Raw genomic sequence first — 20,342 nt, 5'->3', positions numbered from 1 at the left:
GACTTTTCTCAGTTCATGGGCAGTTATTTTGCGCCTTGGTTTTTCCACACGCTTCTTGAGACCCTGTTGACTATTTTGAATGAAACGCTTGATTGTTCGATGATCACGCTTCAGAAGCTTTGCAATTTTGAGACTGCTGCATCCCTCTGCAAGATATCTCACTATTTTTGACTTTTCTGAGCCTGTCAAGTCCTTCTTTTGACCCATTTTGCCAAAGGAAAGGACGTTGCCTAATAATTATGCACACCTGATATAGGGTGTTATGTCATTAGACCACACCCCTTCTCATTACAGAGATGCACATCACCTAATATGCTTAATCGGTAGTAGGCTTTCGAGCCTATACAGCTTGGAGTAAGACAACATGCATGAAGAGGATGTGGACAAAATACTAATTTGCCTAATAATTCTGCACTCCCTTTAGAATTATAGAAGCTTTTTGACGGTTATGATTTCAGTTCTGAATTGTATAAAATATTGCATTAAATACAAAGAGAAAGTGATGACAGATTAGTTTATGTCCACAAAGGAAACTTAGCCCCCAAAAAAAGCATTTTTACCAACCTTTTGTCTTTTGACATATAGATCGCTGAGTTTACAAGGCACAACTGAAGTCAACACGAATTGCCCCACATATTGAACCATACATAACAAGATGTGCAAATTATTTTCAAGAGTAGACAGATGGCATAATGCGTCGACTCCCTGCTTTCATTTGAGTGTATCCATATTAATGAATCATTTCAATGACGAAAAGAAACCGCTTCACAACAGCCAATGAATTGAACGTCACTCTTTAGGAGGTAGGCGTATTGATATCCAAGTCTACTGTAAAGAGAAGACTGCATGAAAGTAAATACAGAGGGTTCACTGAAACTCAAGCCTCAAGAATAAAAAGGCTAGATTGGAAAAAACAAAAACACAAAAAACAAAACAAAACAAAAACATGTAAAACAGCCAGCACAGTTCTGGAAAAATATTCTTTGGACAGATGAAACCAGGGGTTCCATTACCTGGTTGGTATTGTTAATAATAAATTGTTGGATTGGGAATTTAAAATAGGGTAATAAAGAAAACACATTAGTTCTTATGGAGTCTTTTATTAGGTTATTTGACATACGATTAAATTGACAGCTTGTAATAGAAAACAGACAGTGGGACTGGCCATCCTACCTGTGTCGGAGAAGAGCCAAAGTTAGAGCTGCTTGCAGTTAATCATTTATCAATAACCTAAACATATGTGAAATGAGAACTTGTAAAGGTACTCACCTGTCCTGGTTGCTTCTTGCAGGATGTGGAGCAAAAGAGTGAAAGCGGCTCAATCACCTGTTTAAGAGCTCTTGGAGCAGACCAGTGTGCCGGGTTAGGGAGTATGGTTAAAGAAGGTTTTAATTTAGATAGAAATGGGTGAAGCTTATGTTATTGGTTTGTTTATAGTATGTGTTGGAAATATGTATATGTTTGCGATGTGCTTTAATGTTATTGTATGTTTGTTTGTGTGGAGGGTTATGTGTTCATTTTGATTAGTTAACCCCCATACTTGGGCTATTCCAGATGCTCACCTGAAAAGGTAGAGTATAAAAGGAAGCCCTTTTGTTTAGTTGTAGTTAGTGTTTGTGCTGTTATCATGCTCCTTCTTTAATAAAGTGCCAATCCATGGATGTCTTTTACTCCAGTCTCGCGTCATATTATTGGACAGAACCTATGACCGCCGGCCAAAACTGACAATCAACCTCTACAAGAATGATGGCAAGGAAAACGTGTGGAGAAAGTGTGGAACAGCTTATGATCTGAAGCATAATCTGTCATCTGTAAAACACGGCGGAGGCAGTGTAATGGCTTGGCCGTGCATGGCTGCCAGTGGCCCTGGGAAACTAGTGTTTATTGACGATGTGACACAGAATAGAAGCAGCCGAGTCATAGACCTTGTTGTAGTTAATCCAGGCAGTGCACAGGTTGGCCAGCCTAGTCTTGCAGTCTTAGGTGACTGCTTGGTTTACCAGAAGGTGGTGTTTTGGGCCTCTGGTATTCTTGCCAGTTCCTTTATGTGCCATGCTCATGTACTGAGCCATGTGCCTGTTCATTTTGCCCACTATGATGCTGGACAGGATCTTCCATGTGGTACTGAGGCAGGTTATTGGCCAGTAGTTGGATGGGGGGGGGGGATCAGGACCGCCTGGCCCTCAGTTAGCCATTCTGGATGTATCTTGTTGACTAGCAGCTGGTTCGTTTGTACTGCTAGACACTTGTGGACTGCAGTCAGCTGAACAGACCGTGTGAACCATGTCAGGGCCTGGTTCAATTCAATTCAATTTTATTTATATAGCGCCAAATCACAACAAAAGTCGCCTCAAGGCCCTTCATAGATACAGAGAAAAACCCAACAGTCATATGACCCCCTATGAGCAAGCACTTTGGCAACAGTGGGAAGGAAAAACTCCCTTTTAACAGGAAGAAACCTCCGGCAGAACCAGGCTCAGGGAGGGGCGGCCATCTGCTGCGACCGGTTGGAGTGAGAGAAGGAAGACAGGATAAAAGACATGCTGTGGAAGAGAGACAGAGGTTAATAACAGATATGATTCAATGCAGAGAGGTCTGTTAATACATAGTGAGTGAGAAAGGTGACTGGAAAGGAAAAACTCAATGCATCATGGGAATCCCCCGGCAGCCTACGTCTATTGCAGCATAACTAAGGGAGGATTCAGGGTCACCTGGTCCAGCCCTAACTATATGCTTTAGCAAAAAGGAAAGTTTTAAGCCTAATCTTAAAAGTAGAGATAGTGTCTGTCTCCTGAATCCAAACTGGAAGCTGGTTCCACAGAAGAGGGGCCTGAAAACTGAAGGCTCTCCCTCCCATTCTACTTTTAAATACTCTAGGAACAACAAGTAGGCCTGCAGAGCGAGAGCGAAGTGCTCTAATAGGGTGATATGGTACTACAAGGTCATTAAGATAAGATGGGGCCTGATTATTTAAGACCTTGTATGTGAGGAGCAGGATTTTGAATTCAATTCTGGATTTAACAGGAAGCCAATGAAGGGAAGCCAAAACAGGAGAAATATGCTCTCTCTTTCTAGTCCCTGTCAGTACTCTTGCTGCAGCATTTTGGATTAGCTGAAGGCTTTTCAGTGAGTTTTTTGGACATACTGATAATAATGAATTACAGTAGTCCAGCCTGGAAGTAATAAATGCATGAACTAGTTTTTCAGCGTCACTCTGAGACAGGATATTTCTAATTTTAGAGATGTTGTGCAAATGGAAGAACGCAGTCTTACATATTTGTTTAATATGTGCATTGAAGGACATGTCCTGGTCAAAAATAACTCCAAGGTTCCTCACAGTGTTACTGGAGGCCAAGGTAATGCCATCCAGAGTAAGAATCTGCTTAGATACCATATTTCTAAGAGTACAATAACCTCAGTTTTACCTGGTGCTGTCCAACTCTTCATACTGGAGAACTTTTCTTCGATATCTGCCACTGCGATGGTTACTGGACCCTGTTCAGGGAGGTTTCTGTTTTTAGAGTAGACCACTGAGCATTAAAGTTATGGGTTGCATCCTTCTCCCATATGCTCTTCCAGTAGTGCTCAGTCTCCAGTCTTTGTCATGGTCCGGGTGGGTACAGGGTTTCAGGCAGAGACTCCAATCAGCTTCCACACCTGGTTCCAATCAAGTCACCAGCATATAGGGCTTTGGAGTTGATGTCACGCCGCAGTGCATTGTGGGATCGCGGCGCCATGTCAGTAGGCTAGAAAGCAAAACAAGTGCACAGTGTTGGAATCGGGACTGCCAGAACCATGCTCAAAATCAGCGCAAAAGCCAAAGGGCTGTATCGCGACCGATTGCGCCCAGACGCCAAGAGACGGTACTTTGAAAAAATTCCGTGCATCGGCTGCGAGTACGTTGTTGATAAGACATAGGTAAGTCGGTTTGAACTTGATAACTTTATAAACAACTTCCTTGTTACAGTTTTTGATTTGCACGTACAGCCAACCCATCTATATTAGCCTTGGTTCATTACAGACCTTTTATCAAAAGTGTTTATGTGTTTCAGGTACTGCACTCACAACGACTGAATGAAACTGCATTACAGCCATGGGTCGTGAGCACCAATGGGAGGGTTGAGGCTGCTCACTGCACATGTATGGCTGCAGAGACCTGCACCTATGTCGCTGCTCTTTTGTTTAAAGTCGAGGCTACAGTGCGTTTCAGAGGCACCAGAACTGTAACAGATGAGCCAGCATATTGGGTATTGCCCGGAAATATGACAAAGATACAGCCCAAGGTTGCACATAACATTGACTTCTCCTCAGCAGCTGCCCAAAAACGTGGTCTTGATTAAAATATAAACACACCCTCCTTTTGCCTTTGAGAGGCAAAAGGAAGCGATCGCAAAAAAGGCAGATTCCTATTGCAAAGCTGGAGGATTTGTCACCATTACTGGATACACTACTGTCAGGTACAAATACAAATCTTTGTTACCAGCGCCAACCACTGTGACCTTGTTGTGTGGACAGAGAGACCTTGCTGTGATACGCATCTTCCCTGATGTGGATTTCTGGGAACCACGTTTAAAGCCAGCACAAGATTTCTTTCTTTAAGTGTCTTCCTGAACTTGTTGGGAAATACTTCTCCAAACAACGTGCTGCTCTAAATAGCCTGTAATGTTTAATTTTGTGGTTCAAGATTGATGCCAGCTGTGTGTTGCCATGTAAATAGTTTGCATTTCATTTTTATGTACTTGCTAAGTACATGTGAACAGATCAAGAATAAAAAACAAACAAATATACTTTTCTTTTCTGTTTTATTGAAACTACTTCACATAAAGTACAATTATTTACAATGAACTACACATGCAACACAACAGCTTTATGAATACTCAACAAGAGAAAGTTTCATTTGGCGCTGGTTTGACAACCACACTGGGGCACATATTCACCAAAACACAACAAACCTTAACAGTCTTATCAAGCAGTGTTGTTTATTTCTGCTCTGCCCTGTTCATTGCACACAATACTTCGTCTGCCCTTTAGCTTCCGTGATGCTGTCTGTCCGATCGCCACTGTCCACATTTGCAGCTGGTACCTCATATCTTCCACTTGTCCAACACAACTGCTGTCCACTGCCTCCATGACATGGTGATTTTGTTGTTGGTCTTCTGTCAGATCTTCATCGATCACTTCTGCACGGGGCACACCTTCAGACTCTGCAGCTGCATAACAAAAGCCTGTAAGATAAAATTAGTGACAGGTGTGCAATTCAACTGGAAGTTATGTGCGGATTAGTGTACAATGAGAGCAATTTGGTATGTTTTTAGAGGCCCGTGTGCAGTGTTGGTGCTGTTGTAATCTCCCAATTCTTTGAATCTTTGGGCTGAAGGAAGGACAATACTCGGTGTATAAATGCTCAATCAACAATCATTTATTTCCATACAATTCAACACAAAGAGCATTTAGAATCATCATGATGGGGAGACATGCCTGAAGAGGCTCGCAGCAGTCTCGAAATGGTGATGTGTTACTCAGCTTCTTATAGCCGCTAGTGGCCCCCACCTAGTCGTAAAAGCCTAAACATTCACATTCTTTCTCTGTTACGGCGCCCAAGTTACAACCTCGGCTCCCTGTCTTTCTCTGCTCTCTGTAAAGGTGGGGGTATGGAATGTGGTCTATCTCCCCTGTCTTAGACACAGAGTCTCCTGCTTACAACCTTCTTTTTATGATTCAACAATAGAGCATGTCAAGAAAACAGTGTAACACATTCCCAGCAGATCAAGGATACAGAGTGATGCACATTTATCTAATGAACTAATATGTGAATATGTTCTGTTAACTCAAAAGTATAATGAGAACTAAACTACATACAGATCACACGCTCTATATTAAAGGGTATAATATGATCTACAGCAGTATTCTAATTCAACTACTTTGATTACATATATAAGGTAACATATAATAACAGAATAATCTAATAGTGCCCAGTCTGGATTTGTTACATCCATGCTGCTTTGCCTGCAATAATGCTAAATCATAAGCTACTCAGTCGACATGACATGGTTCTGCAGCATCAGACATTAGCATGTTTTATCTCATTATCTATGACCTCAGCACATTGAAAATAACACTAAAAGCCTTTTAAGAGTGATATGAATTAATTTAGAACTCACCGGAAAGAAAATGCGGAGAGCAAACCAACAAAAAGCTGGGGACTGCACAGAACTCGATCCGCTCGTCTCACCGCTGCAATGCAAGCCTGACGTCTTTGTTTAGTAATATCGGATACATGGGATCCCTCACGTTGCCTCCAGGATGGAAAACGATGAAAAGAGAGCCCGTTATCCAGTTTCTTGCCTTCACGATCGTGAGATCTCAACACAACACATACGAACCACAGCTGAAGCTGTATCCTGTGTCTGGCCTACTGTCATGGCGAAAGGGAGGGTGGCCCACCTCCCGTGACATCACGCTCCAAAGCCCTATAAGACCAGCATTCACAACAGACCTCTGCCAGATCTTCTGCTAACTCATGTTAGTGCTAGGCCGCCAAGCCCTTGTGAGAGCCCTTAACTACTGCTTTTCTCCTCACCGTGTTTTCTTTGTCATAGGACCCACCTGGCAGTCGCTCTTCCCAAGCTAAACTACTCACATCTCTGCCTGGACGCTGGTTCTGTCATCTGGTTGCTTCCTTTCCATCATTGGACTACATTTGCCTGCCTCCCAGCCAAGTACCTCACTCCAAGTATATTCTGGATCCTCTCTGGACACTCCTCACCCAGAACCCCTTGGACACCCCCTCCTCGCATGACACTTTAACCTGCAACACGTAAGCCCTAACCACCATAGTCTAATCCTTCAGCTGTGATTCACTAGACTGCCACTAACTACTTGTCTCCTCTCATTATAGTGACTGCGTACCTCCATCCAAGCCGCTGCCCCTTTTTCCATTCCCAGGATCTATCCATGAAATCTAGCACCTAGTCATAGCACTCAGAGTTTCATGTTCATAGTTTGGCCCATAGTTCTCAGTTCATAGCTTCCACAGTTCATAGCATTCTCCATTCATAGCATTCATAGTTTCCTGCTTTGTAAGTTAACTAGGCACTGTAAATAAAGCACTGTGTTCACGCCCGTTTTGCCTCCCTCTGTGTCTGCATTTGAGTCCACACCCACAGCCTGGCCCTCTCGGCCGTAACAGTCTTGGTGGTTCTGTTCTCATGTTGTTCGCCTGCCACTTAGAGTACACCTAGTACACCATGGCTGGTTCTGTGGAGAACAGCTGGTTTATTTCCCCCCCCCCTTCTAGCTTTCTGGTGTGTCTGTTCAAAGGGCTGGTCAAGGCTGTGAGTCTTTGCTTGCAATTTCCAAAGCCTCAGGTATGGAGAGCTTGCTGTACTTCTTCATCACACCATTCTACAGCTCTAATAGTTTGCTAAACCTCTGTGCTATCTTGATCAAGCCCTCTGGTCTCCTTCTCCATACTGGTACTGCTTCTTGTGGCTCTTCATCTTCTGAGGGTATTTCATGTAGTTTTGGTAACTGACAACGAATGATCCAGGTTTCAAGCTTCTCCATGATCCTTTCTCTCAGGTCAGTCATCTCGCACTCAACGATTCTTCTTCCATCATGCTTGCCCTGTTAACACCTGTTAAATCTTGTTAATCTGGGCGATGTCCGAGCCGGTATGGCTTCATCTTTGTGTCTGTGTCTGTGTCTGTGTGTGTGTGTCTGTGTGTGTGTGTGTGTGTGTGTGTGTGTGTGTGTGTGTGTGTGTGTGTGTGTGTGTGTGTGTGTGTGTGTGTTAAAGAAATCAAAAAGCTTTCACCACCAGAGGGTGACAAATGACTTTCAACACACTGTAAAAAAAAATTGTTGCGAAAACTTAAAAACTCAAGGCAACCTACTGCATTTACATTTTTAGGTTCTAATGGATAACTTTCAAGTTTAGGAGAAAAGTTGCTTCAACTAATGTTTTTGTGTTTACAAGATTAATAACTGTGCTTTTTCTTAATTCATATTTTATTGTTTCAGCAATTATTATTGTTTTAACAACACACACTGGCACACAAATTATTTGTGCCAGTCAAAAAAAATTGCTTGTGTTCAATATAAGACAGAAGAGAACAGCACAATCCTAAACCCTGCAGGTCTGACAACAGGAGGTGTATCAGTCCTGTTTGCATGTGGGAACAGCGTTTACACTGGAATCTGCCTTTGATGGCTTTTTTAGAGCATATGTGACATTCAGCAGTATAACTGACACACAATACAAAACAATAACTACACAAGCACAGCACACTAACTCTTGCCTCCAAACACACTAAACGTCACTAATGTCTTACATATGAAAACTCACGCTCTCTTTCTTTTGCTCGCCCGCTTTCCATCGCGGGTGTCACTCCTAAAATGTCCCCTTCTCCCTAAACAACCAAGTGCCACATGTTGCCATATCATTTTTGATAGGCTGACATGGGAAACTTTAACACCAATAGGGAAGGGGTGTTTTTTGTTTTTCTTTTTCTTTTTTACTCGCAAGTGGAGAGTGTTTGCTAGCGTGGTCCGCTAGCAAAACTACGGAGCCCCGCAAGGGACATGGGAGAAAAAAAAAATTAAGATGAACTTTTGCGAGATCTCGCAAAACTAATTAAAAACCGATAATTACTAGTAGAGCTAGGATCTAGATTCTGTTTTTTTGAGAGTGGAGTTACCTCAGAATGTTTAAAATAAGATGGAACACAACCTTGCCTCAGTGAACTGTTGATGATGGATAACAATGTGGGACCAATGATGATGAGTGTAACAGACAGTACATGATGCTATATATCTAAAGAACACGATGAGAATTTCATTTTACCTATTACTGTAATTAAGTCATACAGTGTGATTGGAGAAAAAGAAGTAAATGACCCATGCCCAAAGATTTCTTACTTTTTTTGACAATATTTGCTGTTTGTGTGACACACTACTAAAAATATGAAAAGCATACAGTACTTGGTTGAGACATAATATTTTAACAGCAAAAGTATAGATATCCCCCCCCCTTCCCCCAAAAAATGGCTTGTTCCAGCTCCCCCTCTGGCTCTAGCGCTCTTTCTGGCAGAACGATGGTGGCTGAGATGCAGCGGAGCGGAGGTGTGCGTTTCTGGCAGAGGTGGGACCAAGTCATTGTTTTGCAAGTCTCAAGTAAGTCTCAAGTCTTTATCCTCAAGTCTCAAGTCAAGTCTCAAGTAATGTCAGGCAAGTCAGAGTCGAGTCTCAAGTCACTGGTGTAAAAGTCCGAGTAAAGTCACAAGTCTGAAATTTTGAATTTCAAGTCCTTTCGAGTCTTTAAAAAAAACCCGAAAAAAAGCATGTTGCAGTTATATGCTAAATGTAAATATTAGACCATGTAATTTTTAAATCTGTGTTTTTCTCAACACATGACAAAATAGTGAACTTAGAAAATATACACAAATTGTGAAATTGCACCTCTTTAAAATGCAGCTCAATTAAACCTAGCTCCAAGAATAATTTTCACCGACAGTTCTGAGATAAGCTGCATGTTATTCTTGGATGCGGTTGTAGGACCGGCTTTAAAATCGCATGACAAAAATATCATACATATTAAAAAAAACTGCATCACCAACGTAGCCTGGAAAACATTTGCTAGTTAGATGAAGTCAGCTATCTCATTGTAGCATATTTATATGCATATTTATAATCATATGGTTCTTGGAGTGAGTGCATACACTCATGAAGTTTAGTAACTTCAGGTCACTGCAACAAGCCCAGGTACAGTTTACCGACGGATGGGTGCACGACCTTGAAATGCACCGTGTAGAACGAAAGACCATCGTACGTATCATAAGTTTACCAGTCTCACAAATTGTCTTCATAAATACACATTCGTTAACCGTTTATTAATAGGACCTTTGAGCTCAACGGTAATTAATTAGTAGTGGAAATAATTTCTGGTACGCGTTACAGAAATGTAGCAGTGACAATAATACTGTATGCTGTAATCGTACTGGGCAATTAGTGATACAAAACAACTGTTTTATCCTGTGAATAAAAGTATATGTTTTTGTCAATGTACCATAATAACAGAGGCGAAACGCAATATTGTGTCAGGACAATTCACTATTTATGCACAATAAATAAAGGAGCATAGCGCGACAATTTCTGTTCAGCGCCAGACTTGCTTGTAACCTATATCACTAATTATGTTATGAAAATGACGTATTAACTACTAAAAAACACTGACCTTTGTGTAAATGCTTGAGCAGACTAACCTGTGAGCTGGAGTGTTCTGGGACGTTATATTTGGTCTTTGAATGGCTGCAATCCAGTCGCGTCTTTGTTACTTCGGAAACATGGCTTGAACAATTTCTCTTCAACGACGTAATCCGATAACAACCGATCTCTTTACCCGTCGGCTTCCCGTGGCTGTCATGCGACCGGCTATTGCAGTTAATAATACAACGGCTTCTTGACATTTTTGTGTTTCTTTTTATCGCTGTGTGACTGATTTCAATTGAAAGCCTGCGTGCGCTAGTACCTCTTGCCACGAGTTCCCAGAATCCTTTGCGGTTTTACCCCTGAATGACGTCACATTTTCAATCTCTATATAATATGCATGTTAAATTTTATATTTGGGGTGAAATATCAAGTCTTTTCAAGTAAACCGGTTCAAGTCCAATTCAAGTCCCAAGTCATTGGTGTAAAAGTCCAAGTCAAGTCACAAGTCTTAGAACATTTTTTCAAGTCAAGTCTAAAGTCATAAAATTAATGACTCGAGTCTGACTCGAGTCCAAGTCATGTGACTCGAGTCCACACCTCTGGTTTCTGGCTTAAAACAGGACATGTTAGCTGCATTTAACCTTCAGTTACTCTTTATATAGTTAGGTAGGAGTCAGACCATGTTTCTTTTTAGCTGAAAAACATTACACCCAGGTAACCTGCAGCGTTGAAAATGTGTTTTCCGACGATGTTTGCTACCCAACAATCCATCCTACTCTGTAGTAAAATCAACAGCCATTGAGTAAAAGCAGCAACATCTGACTGTCCTGTTGCTCCCGTTTAAATTTTTATAGCCTATTTAAAATCTAAAACTTAAAATTGTCCATAGCCTACTGTTGTTACCACTGTCCTGTTTGAAATGGAATGAGAGAAGTTGCTTATTTTGTCATATATACATGTGCCGATATTAAACCCAAGGTACTAACTAGCTAACTGACTGGATGCCCATTAACCTTATAACTCCTGTTGTGTGTGTGTGTGTGCGTGCGTGCGTGTGTGTGTGTGTGTGTACAGAGAGACAGCCAGGTTCATAATGGATTTAAGGAGGTTTTTTCAAAAAAAGGAGCCACATTCAGGTAAAAGTGTAAGATCAAATGATCCATCAGTCAAGAATAATGTTGGATCAGTGTTTCAATATTTATATATTTTATTAGATGTACATGTGGTTTGGTTATTTGCCTTTTGGTTGAAAGTACACTGAGAGAGGACTTTTTCATTAGTGATCTTAATAGTATTTTTTTTCATATTAATGTAATTTTTTCATCTAATTGAATACAATCTATTTGTGTATGATTGTCAGTCCAAAGAGGGAGAGAGGAAAGAGGGGAACGTGAGTAGAAAGTACAAGGTCAGGAAGAATCAGGTAAGAAAACAGACAGGGAACAGTGACAGCCAAAAAAGAAACTGTTAAACTGCTTGAGAGAGTTGACCACCAAAAAGTGATAGACAGATTTGCCAACCTCAAGGTGAGGCGACATAAGTTAAAATAAAATAAAAAATCTGCAGAGCCATAGTAGTATCTGCAGTAAAGATCTTGTCATATATAGTATAAATTGTACCATAGGCAAATTTGCCTCCATTTGAATTGTTTTTTAATTAATACATTATACATTTGTACTTTTCAAGGGCTCTTCTATTTTTAGAGTGTATTTTTTATGTATCTGTATTATATTATACATACACATTAAAAATTAATCTCTGTCCAAAAAATACACTGTTTACTTTTTACTCACTATGAGCATAATTTAGTAATTTCCCCTATTAATTAAGGTTAAGATAGGTATTTTTTTTTATTCCAATCCATTCTTCTTTTTCAGTAGTAGTCTTTTGCAGCATTTAAATAACCTTTATCAGATTTGATGGTTTTGTTACAGACTTAAAAAAAGTGTTTTGCTTTTCTTTCACAAATGTGGGGATTAAATTGTGTTAAAATGTACAAAACAGTGATGTCATGTTTTGGGACGAGGACCCAGGCACAGATAGACTTGATGAATTTAAGAATCTTATGATTTAATGAAGAAATTTGCAGACTTGCACAGAGATGGTAAAGTTATGATGACTGATAATGGAAACGAAGACAACAGACGACGAGGACAGCCAGGAACAGGGATTTAAATGCACCAAGGAGACAGAGAGAATGGAAATGGAGACATTTAGGGATGCAAGGACTCACAGAGACAAGGAAGAAGTCCAATCGTGACGAGTAAAGTTTATCTTGCCTGGCTGGGAAGCTCTCTGGGTGCTCAGCACCCCCAAAGCTCTGATGCTAGAATCACCCCTGGACACATGACACTGAGGGGAGGCACTTGAAGAGATTTTGGATCTCAGGTACATCACCTTATTTACAACGTGATTGAGGAGAGTATTACAGTCTTCATCAGAAAGCAACACAGCATGCTGTGTTGGGGGTGAAACAATACTGTTAATGGTATCAAATGGAATTCTTGGGTTATTTTTATGACAGTTTATAAGATTATTGAAAAAAGAGGATTTAGCCTATTTCACTGACTCATTGTATAAGTGAAGTAGTTCTTTGAAGTGTTCAAAATGGACAACCAGACCAGTGGACTTCCAGAGACGCTCTGCTTTTTGACAAGAGCATCGGAGGCTACACGTATGATTGTTTAACCAGGGTATGCAGGAACTAACAGAGCAATGCCTAGTTTTGAAAGGAGCAACCTGTTTAAGAATGGCAAGACAGTGTTCATTGAAAGAATTAGTAAGGAGGTCAACATTGTCAGAGGTTGTGGGGATTAATCCAGTAATGACAAGTCTCAGGCATATCCTACCGGCAGCATCCCAGGAATAAAGCCCCCAAAGATCCACTTCTCTCCAAAGCCAGCGAAGCCACTCAAGAAAGCCTGCTCTCTTGCCCGCTTCCTCCGATGAGGCCTCTGAAGCAAAAGTGAACTGATAGGCAAGAAAGAAGGTAAACCAGGGGCAGCGAAAAGACCGCAGGGGGGTTCAAAACGATCCACTGTTCTTGCCGGCTCTAGTGATCCTCGACCTCGCTGTCTGCTATGGAGCTGGCGGGTCACAGATGTCTCCGAAAACATCAAAGCACGTTTGGAAATATATGATATCTTGATAAATTGAGCAGATATTTGAAGCTTACACAACTACATTCTCCCTTGAAAATAACTTAAGTTTCTTTTGTGACCCAGAAAGAGTAATATTTAAAAGTTTTTAGCCGCGCTTGTCCACCATTGCCGCGTTTGAGTTTTGGACGAAATGTATTCTGGGATATTTAGCTGTACCAAGTCAACACAAGTCATCGCCGCTGCATGCTCGATAAAACAGGTGGAGCAAGAACACATCCAGGAATTTTTTTTTTTTTTTTTTTTATTTTACCTATGAGAAAACAGTATGTTCCATTACTGCTGTTGTTGTAGGAGGGGGTCAAAGTGAATGTGGTTCGATGGAGTTTTGAATTTTGGTGGTTCTGGTATTAAAGTCCTATACACCATGAGGGCAGCTACACAAACACTCCTGTACACAACTTTCTGCACAGAGCCTCATCACTAAATCCAGTAGGTTTATAACATTTAAAGGTGACTTTGTGCTGCTGCAGACATTAGTATATCTGACCTTAAATGTTTTCTTTTCTTTAAAATTCAAACTTCATGTTCACAGGCTGTTCTCATTTAAATTGCCTGCATAAAACAACAGGTTTAAAACATGCTGTGGTAAATTAAAATATGCATTCTGCACTCCATTTTCTGCACATTATACTTTCAAAATGGCAGAAATCTGGCGTCACATCGCTAAGGAGAGACGAGTGTGAGGTTGTTCAGATTCTCAGAGCTCAGATGTTTTCCCAAGTCCTTACCAACTCTCCTACCCACCTCTCCTTGACATTGGTGATGTAAGAAAATAGTTTAGGAAAAGGAGATAGGAGGGACTTTTGAACCCATGTCAAAGCAGAAGAGCCGCTGCAAATGTCACATGATTTCTTTTGGATGATGGGACTGGCTGCTGCTGCTCTGAGTGGATTTAGTAGACTGTAATCAAAGAAACAGACTGAGGAACATTTGCTGCAGGTTAATTATTGATATAAAGTCATATGAGGATGCAGCAGCTTACCTTTGATCCATGTGCTGCAGATTAAGTCTCGTTTATGGTCTGAATTGTTTAATGTTTATAGTGTTTAAGATTACAGACACACCCGTAGTGACACTATTGTTGAAAATTATTTGCGTGTTGCTATCTACAGTGTGGATTTTATATGAGTGTGTTAGCTGATCTTTGACCCGCGAGCCACATCTTAAGACTCTTTTATGGTGTGGAGTGCTTAATGTGAGAGCAGCCTGCAGATACAGAGGAGTGACGACGGAGAAGAAGCAGAGGATTTTCTGTTTCTACACAGACCTGGTGCAGACAGCAGAGCTACAGAGTGAAGAAGCTCATGGAAAGAAGCTGAGTAAGTGAAACTTTAATTCATTCCAGTCTCTGAGGTTACCTCCTCATCACAAAGCAGCTGCTCTTTGTTAGAGTGTTTCTGCGGAGAAGACTCGTTTCATCTCTGATGTCTGGTGCTGGATAAAGACTCCAAAGCAACAACAAAGTCTCCAACATCCAGCTTAGAGCCTTTCAATCAGAGTGTGCCGGTAGAGATTTGTTTTCCTCACATCACATCAGACTTACAGTCTGTGTGGGCATCTTCATGAGGAACGTTGTTGGATCAAACATATCTGCCACTGTTTGATCCTCTTTAACAGGGGAAGTGTGACTGTGCTGTGATGTTTAGTCACACTCAGTGTTCATGTGGACTCTGAACAGGCTCACAGTCAAACTATCAAACTGGAGTCCTGATATGAGAACCTGCTTCAGATGCTGGACTCCAGCTTGACTATGATGTTCAAGTTTTTTTGTTTTTGTTTAACGAAGGATCAGAGTTCACGTTTATCTGTTAAATATGCTCCAGAATTCATGGAGAATATTTAAAAGCACTAAGTGAGTGCCCCCTGCTGGTTCCTTCTGAGTGCTGCTGTTATTCTCCAATGATCCTGTAGGACAGATTTATGGATGCTTTGAGGGATTCGCTGCAGTCCTGCTGTAGTTACCCCGCCCCCACAGCTACACCTAAATGAAAATGGAAGCCATCAACAGTAATGACATCACAGCAATAAAATTATTTAAAACTCACAAACCTCTGAAAATCTGTATCTGCTGTTGAAGTGTTGCTGACTGTGTGTAGAGTGAATAGAGGACTCAAATACAGACCAAAGATGAAATGTGAACATAACTTGAATAATAAATTTCTTTTTTAAAAAAAACAAGAAAAAAGCAACACTTTTGACACCCTTTTAAGAAGCTCTCTTCTTCTGTTATCTGATCATGAACATCCTGTACAAAGAAAACTGTTGCTCTGCAAGTGCAAAGTTTCCAAGCAAACTGTGTCTTAACTTCCTGTTATCTGTCTCTGCAAGCATTTTTTTTTACATTGACCTTTTACTACCCTCTGTCACCTTTCACAACAGATCATCTCTTCATGTAAGAAAATCATTTTAAAAGATCAAAGAGAAAACAAATATTTTCAATCAATTACGTTTAAGCATAAAAGCAATTACTTATGAGTAAGTTTTATCATAGCTAAATTATCAAACACCCAGAAAGTCATAAAATGATCCTAAAGCCCCTTATTTCAAATTAAACCCAAAATCACCCCTTCTTGACACATTCTATGTGTCAAATAAGCTAAAGACCCGCTACTGAAACTGAAAATGCTTCACCACCTCTTAAGAAACTTAACCCTTGTATGGTGTTCGGGTCTGTGAGACCCGTGTTCAGTTTTTTTCAAAAGAAAAATTAAACAATTAATTATTTTTTCACGTGTAAATGTGTTGTGTCTTTCCACTCACTCCACTTGATTATAACTGATTTATTTATAACATTTTATATAAAAGAAAAACGAGAAGCACATTAATTCATAAATGTGATCTAACAAAGGTAAAGGGAAAAAATTAACCATGTTTGCTGTTCATATGTCTTGTAATTGGGATGAAGTAAACATCTGTTGAGTAATTTAACATAAAATTGTTTGATAGTGTTAATTTGGAAAGCCAAAACTCTAGCGGGTCCACCAGACCCATGAACACTGGCTGAGTAACAAAAATACGAACACCACACAAGGGTTAAAAGAAAAAGTCTTGATGCATTCTCAATCATCCAGGAAAATAAATCTCCAAATGTTGATTCTGTTCATCTGGATGTAGCGTTTTCTGGGAGAAACGTTTCGTCACTCATCCAAGTGACTTCTTCAGTCTCAGCTGACTGCAGGTTTCCCCAATCTTATAAACAGTACACTTGCATAATGACTTGCCCATATGGAAAAGAAATAGTAAAAACTTATATGACTTAACTCATGAAAGTGGCCACTTTCATGAGTAAATCGTATAAGGCTTACATGATTTACTCATGATAGTGGCCACTTTCTCATTACTTTCATATATTGTTTTAGTAAGTATCCAAAACATACAAGTTTCATTATATAATTTTCAAGGGATCTTATATCTGTTTTCACTCTTGTATGCTTTTCATACAAGTTTCACACAAGACAGATACAAACTTTATAAGATTTATATATATATCTTTTCCATATGGGTGAAACCAGTCCACTGAAGTAACTGACCTCACAGCCCATTGTTCCTTCAGTGGGCTGGTTTCAGTCATTATGCAAATGTATAACTGCATTTTATATGAAAAGTCTAGCGATCCCCTATGTGACTCATAAATATTGCTTCTCCCCCTTTAGCATTTGGCATTTTCCCCACTATATAATTTACTACCATAATCTAAACCCAGTCAATAAAACAAAATTTTCTTAAAGCAAACATCAGCAACCCAAAAAAGTCTGCAACTCCAAACTTATGTAAACCTCCAGTCTCCCTCTCTCTCCCTTACGTGATTAATTGTTTGTCAACCTTCATTCCTCCTGACCTTGGTCCAGTCTTTGTTTCAGTGTCAAGTCAGTCAAACCTTTAGTCCATATCGTCAGTCCAGTCACACACATTCACTTACTCACACGCATTCACTCAAAAGAAAAAACTATTGTTCATCATTTTTGGTCTGGATTGACACATGGCAATCCTTTTAGACAGGAACCGGGTTCCCACAGATGGCTTCTCCCCAGCCCATTATAATCTGGAAAAGCTCACCTTATATTTGCTCTCCCGAAATTTTTTTCTTTACAGCGCTGTTAATTCAATCGTGCAGGCCTGCTTAGAACAAAAATGAGAAAAAGAGAGCTGATTAGTAGCTCATCAAAACACAAAACATAATCACCTGACAGGATTTCTCTAAGTGCACTGTTACAATTTTAAAGGGCCAAGTTCTAACCATGTCCATGATTAGTAAAACTCCCTCTATTAAAATAAGAAAACAACCCTAACCTAACCGACAGAATCGACCCATCACTAAAACAACAACCCCAAAAATCTTAATCACAGAAAAGTTTTGCTTACTCATCTAACAACATGTTGGCCTCAGGTTCTTCAGCATCCTGACAATCTGAGGTCAACTGACATAATTTCACCTGCTAAATACACAGAAAATCTTGTTAAAAGCAGCACCATTTGCACAACAGTAATATTCCCCATTAAGCACTCTAAACACGTTATAACAATGTGTCCTCACTAAATTATACATTTCCTGTCCAAATCTGCACTTCTGGACAGACCTGACCACCTTATTTAATTATTTTACCATTATATATTATACCAAGTAATTCTTCTCAGTCACTGCTATGTTTCCTTCATTGAAAGCCTCAGACACATAGCCAGACAGGAAGCTTCTTTGACACCACTAATTTCAGCTAATTTCCATATTGAGTCACATCTTAAGAAGTTGCCTTGACAACAGAAATGCATATTTAAACATTACCACATGAAATTATTTTTATTTTTACCGTAGTCACTTCTTTTGCTCAATCGGCACAAGAGCACTACCAATTCACTATTTTTAAAACTACTGTAAGCTTTTAATCACTGGTTTATCCTTTTTCCTTTTCACAAAAATCACTTTATTGTCATGGGACTTTCGTGAGTTATTCCTCCAGCTCTAGCTTTAAGTATGTTAAATCTAGCATTTATGTCATGTAGTCACATTCATTCACATTCACATTCTCCAAAAATAATTTCACATGTAACAATTTGCACGTGTCTTTTCTATTCATTCAGGTACTTGTTAGTTTATTTCTCTCTTTAGCTCTCTCTCTTTTTTCTTTTTTCTTTTTTTACCTTTCTGTTATGATCCTCTGGACATTTCTAAACCTCCATGAGTTCAGTCTCAATCTTCAATCCAATTTTCCCATATGCTTTCACTGTATCACATCTAGGTTCACCTCTCACTACTGATCCTCGTCCCTGTTCTAACAGTTTCCTGTGTGGGCTCGCAGATCAACACAGGCCCAAATCAGTGGTTTCTTCTCTCCATTGCTTCTCTCTTGATCTTTTCAGTGTTTTCTTGGAGGTTCACTCCCAGCATGGCAAATCTGAAACTCAGTGTCCAGTGCTGTCCAGTGCTTTCACACAGTCAACCCACTGTTCAACTTCCCACCTTGTAATTCAGAGTGCATGTTCCATCAAGTGTTTTCTTACATGCTGCTGCTGGAGTCTTCAGTGCTATAGTTCAGTTGCACTGTCTTTTTGCCTGCTGTTAATTCTTCAAGTACATGGTGTTCTGTCTGTCTTCTGTCTTCATCGGGAGATTTACTGTCCTTTAAGCTTCTTCTCAGGATAAGGACAGAATGAGAGGTGAAGCTGTCAAATTTTAAGCCAAAGCCTGGCCTGTTTTCATCCCAATTCTGTTAATCTATCATTTTGCTGCTGTACTCATGTTTTCAATATGAGAAGAGTCCACCTGTATTGACACACTAAAACATTTAATTAATATAATTTTCATTGCTATGTCTTAATACATTCAGTCTCTAATTCCTCTGTTTTCACATATCACACCAACGTCACAAGCTCAGTTTTCTGCTTCACTTCCTGCCAGACACACACTCCCACAGCCACACAAACTCATGTTTTCATCTGTTTCTACAGCCTAATTGAACTCTTATTTTATATTTACAGTCTATAAACCCTCTGTAACTCTACTAAATGTTGATATAAAAGAATGCTCTCAGTACACACACACTTAAATATACTAAGCTCTTTGCATTTGCAAGCATTCACATCAAAATCTTCAGCGTGCTTAGCAGAGCTCTTTCAGACCTCAGGACAATTAATAGTTTTGGGTTTTTTTGGTTTTTTTTCCCCACACATATCACCATTCTTTAGCTCAGCTTTGTAGCCTCATTCACACAATACTTTCATCAGCATTTTACACACTTCCCTGGACTTCGTTGTCTCTCACACACACACACACACTTTTCTCTCAAAACAATGTGCACCTTTAATCATTCATCCAAATAACAATTTCACACATTTATATATATAACAAAAACTGCCACTGACTGCCAATAAATTATTTCCATTACCATGTCACATCTTCACTTCATCTTCCAAACCTTAGTACTGGTACACCTAACTTTACGACTAATTTAAAAGCCTCTAAGCCCAGCTTCGCCCACCTTGCTGGTCAATTGTAGCTGTTATCTGTCCAGGATAGCGGCCCGATTTCTAAGCCCTATGATAATTTATAAGCGCTTCCCGCAGCTCGACAGAAGGTAGTGTGCGTTAAAATGATTTAGGAACCAACAGCTGAGGTTTGGCCAGCTTATAAAATAAATGAAAAACAAAAAGCAAAACAAAAAAGTTCTTCCTGCTCTGGTAATTAGACTGTAGCCAGTAGACCGAGAAAGGCTCTTAAAAATCAAAGCTTATAAATAGCAGTTTTTCCAGGAGCCCTCCACAGAGTGGATTCTTCAATTAATGGTGAATAACTCTAACCTGGAGATGATTTATCAAACGGCCTCTTGATACACTGTCTTCAACTGCTGGACTTGAATTGAGCTCTCAGCAAACTGCTAAGCGTGGAGAGAGAGAGGGGTTAACATGTTCCATCCATCCATCCATCCATTCGCTTCCGCTTATCCTTTTCAGGGTCGCGGGGGGCGCTGGAGCCTATCC

General features: G+C 40.1%; 1 protein-coding gene and 1 long non-coding RNA gene across 2 annotated transcripts in view; one reads left to right on the top strand and one right to left on the bottom strand.

The window, feature by feature from the left end:
* Nucleotides 1–14,493: 14,493 nt before the first annotated feature.
* LOC309700668 (protein NLRC3-like) overlaps nucleotides 14,494–20,342 on the top strand; it is a 54,344-nt gene continuing 48,495 nt past the window's right edge. The window contains exon 1 of the mRNA XM_082524383.1: nucleotides 14,494–14,689. The gene's annotated coding sequence lies outside the window, so the exon portion shown is untranslated. The remainder of the gene's footprint in view (nucleotides 14,690–20,342) is intronic.
* LOC309700703 overlaps nucleotides 14,869–20,342 on the bottom strand; it is a 43,496-nt gene continuing 38,022 nt past the window's right edge. The window contains exons 3-5 of the long non-coding RNA XR_014274724.1: nucleotides 17,733–17,806; nucleotides 17,427–17,486; nucleotides 14,869–15,351 (exon numbers count right to left, since the gene is read on the bottom strand). This is a non-coding gene — a long non-coding RNA (uncharacterized lncRNA). The remainder of the gene's footprint in view (nucleotides 15,352–17,426; nucleotides 17,487–17,732; nucleotides 17,807–20,342) is intronic.

Source organism: Aulonocara stuartgranti, assembly GCF_965226115.1.
Source record: "Aulonocara stuartgranti genome assembly, chromosome: 23".
In the NCBI taxonomy this organism is placed as follows: Eukaryota; Metazoa; Chordata; class Actinopteri; order Cichliformes; family Cichlidae; genus Aulonocara; species Aulonocara stuartgranti.
Note: the sequence above shows the minus strand (reverse complement) of the source record. Positions and strands in the feature narration are given on the sequence as shown.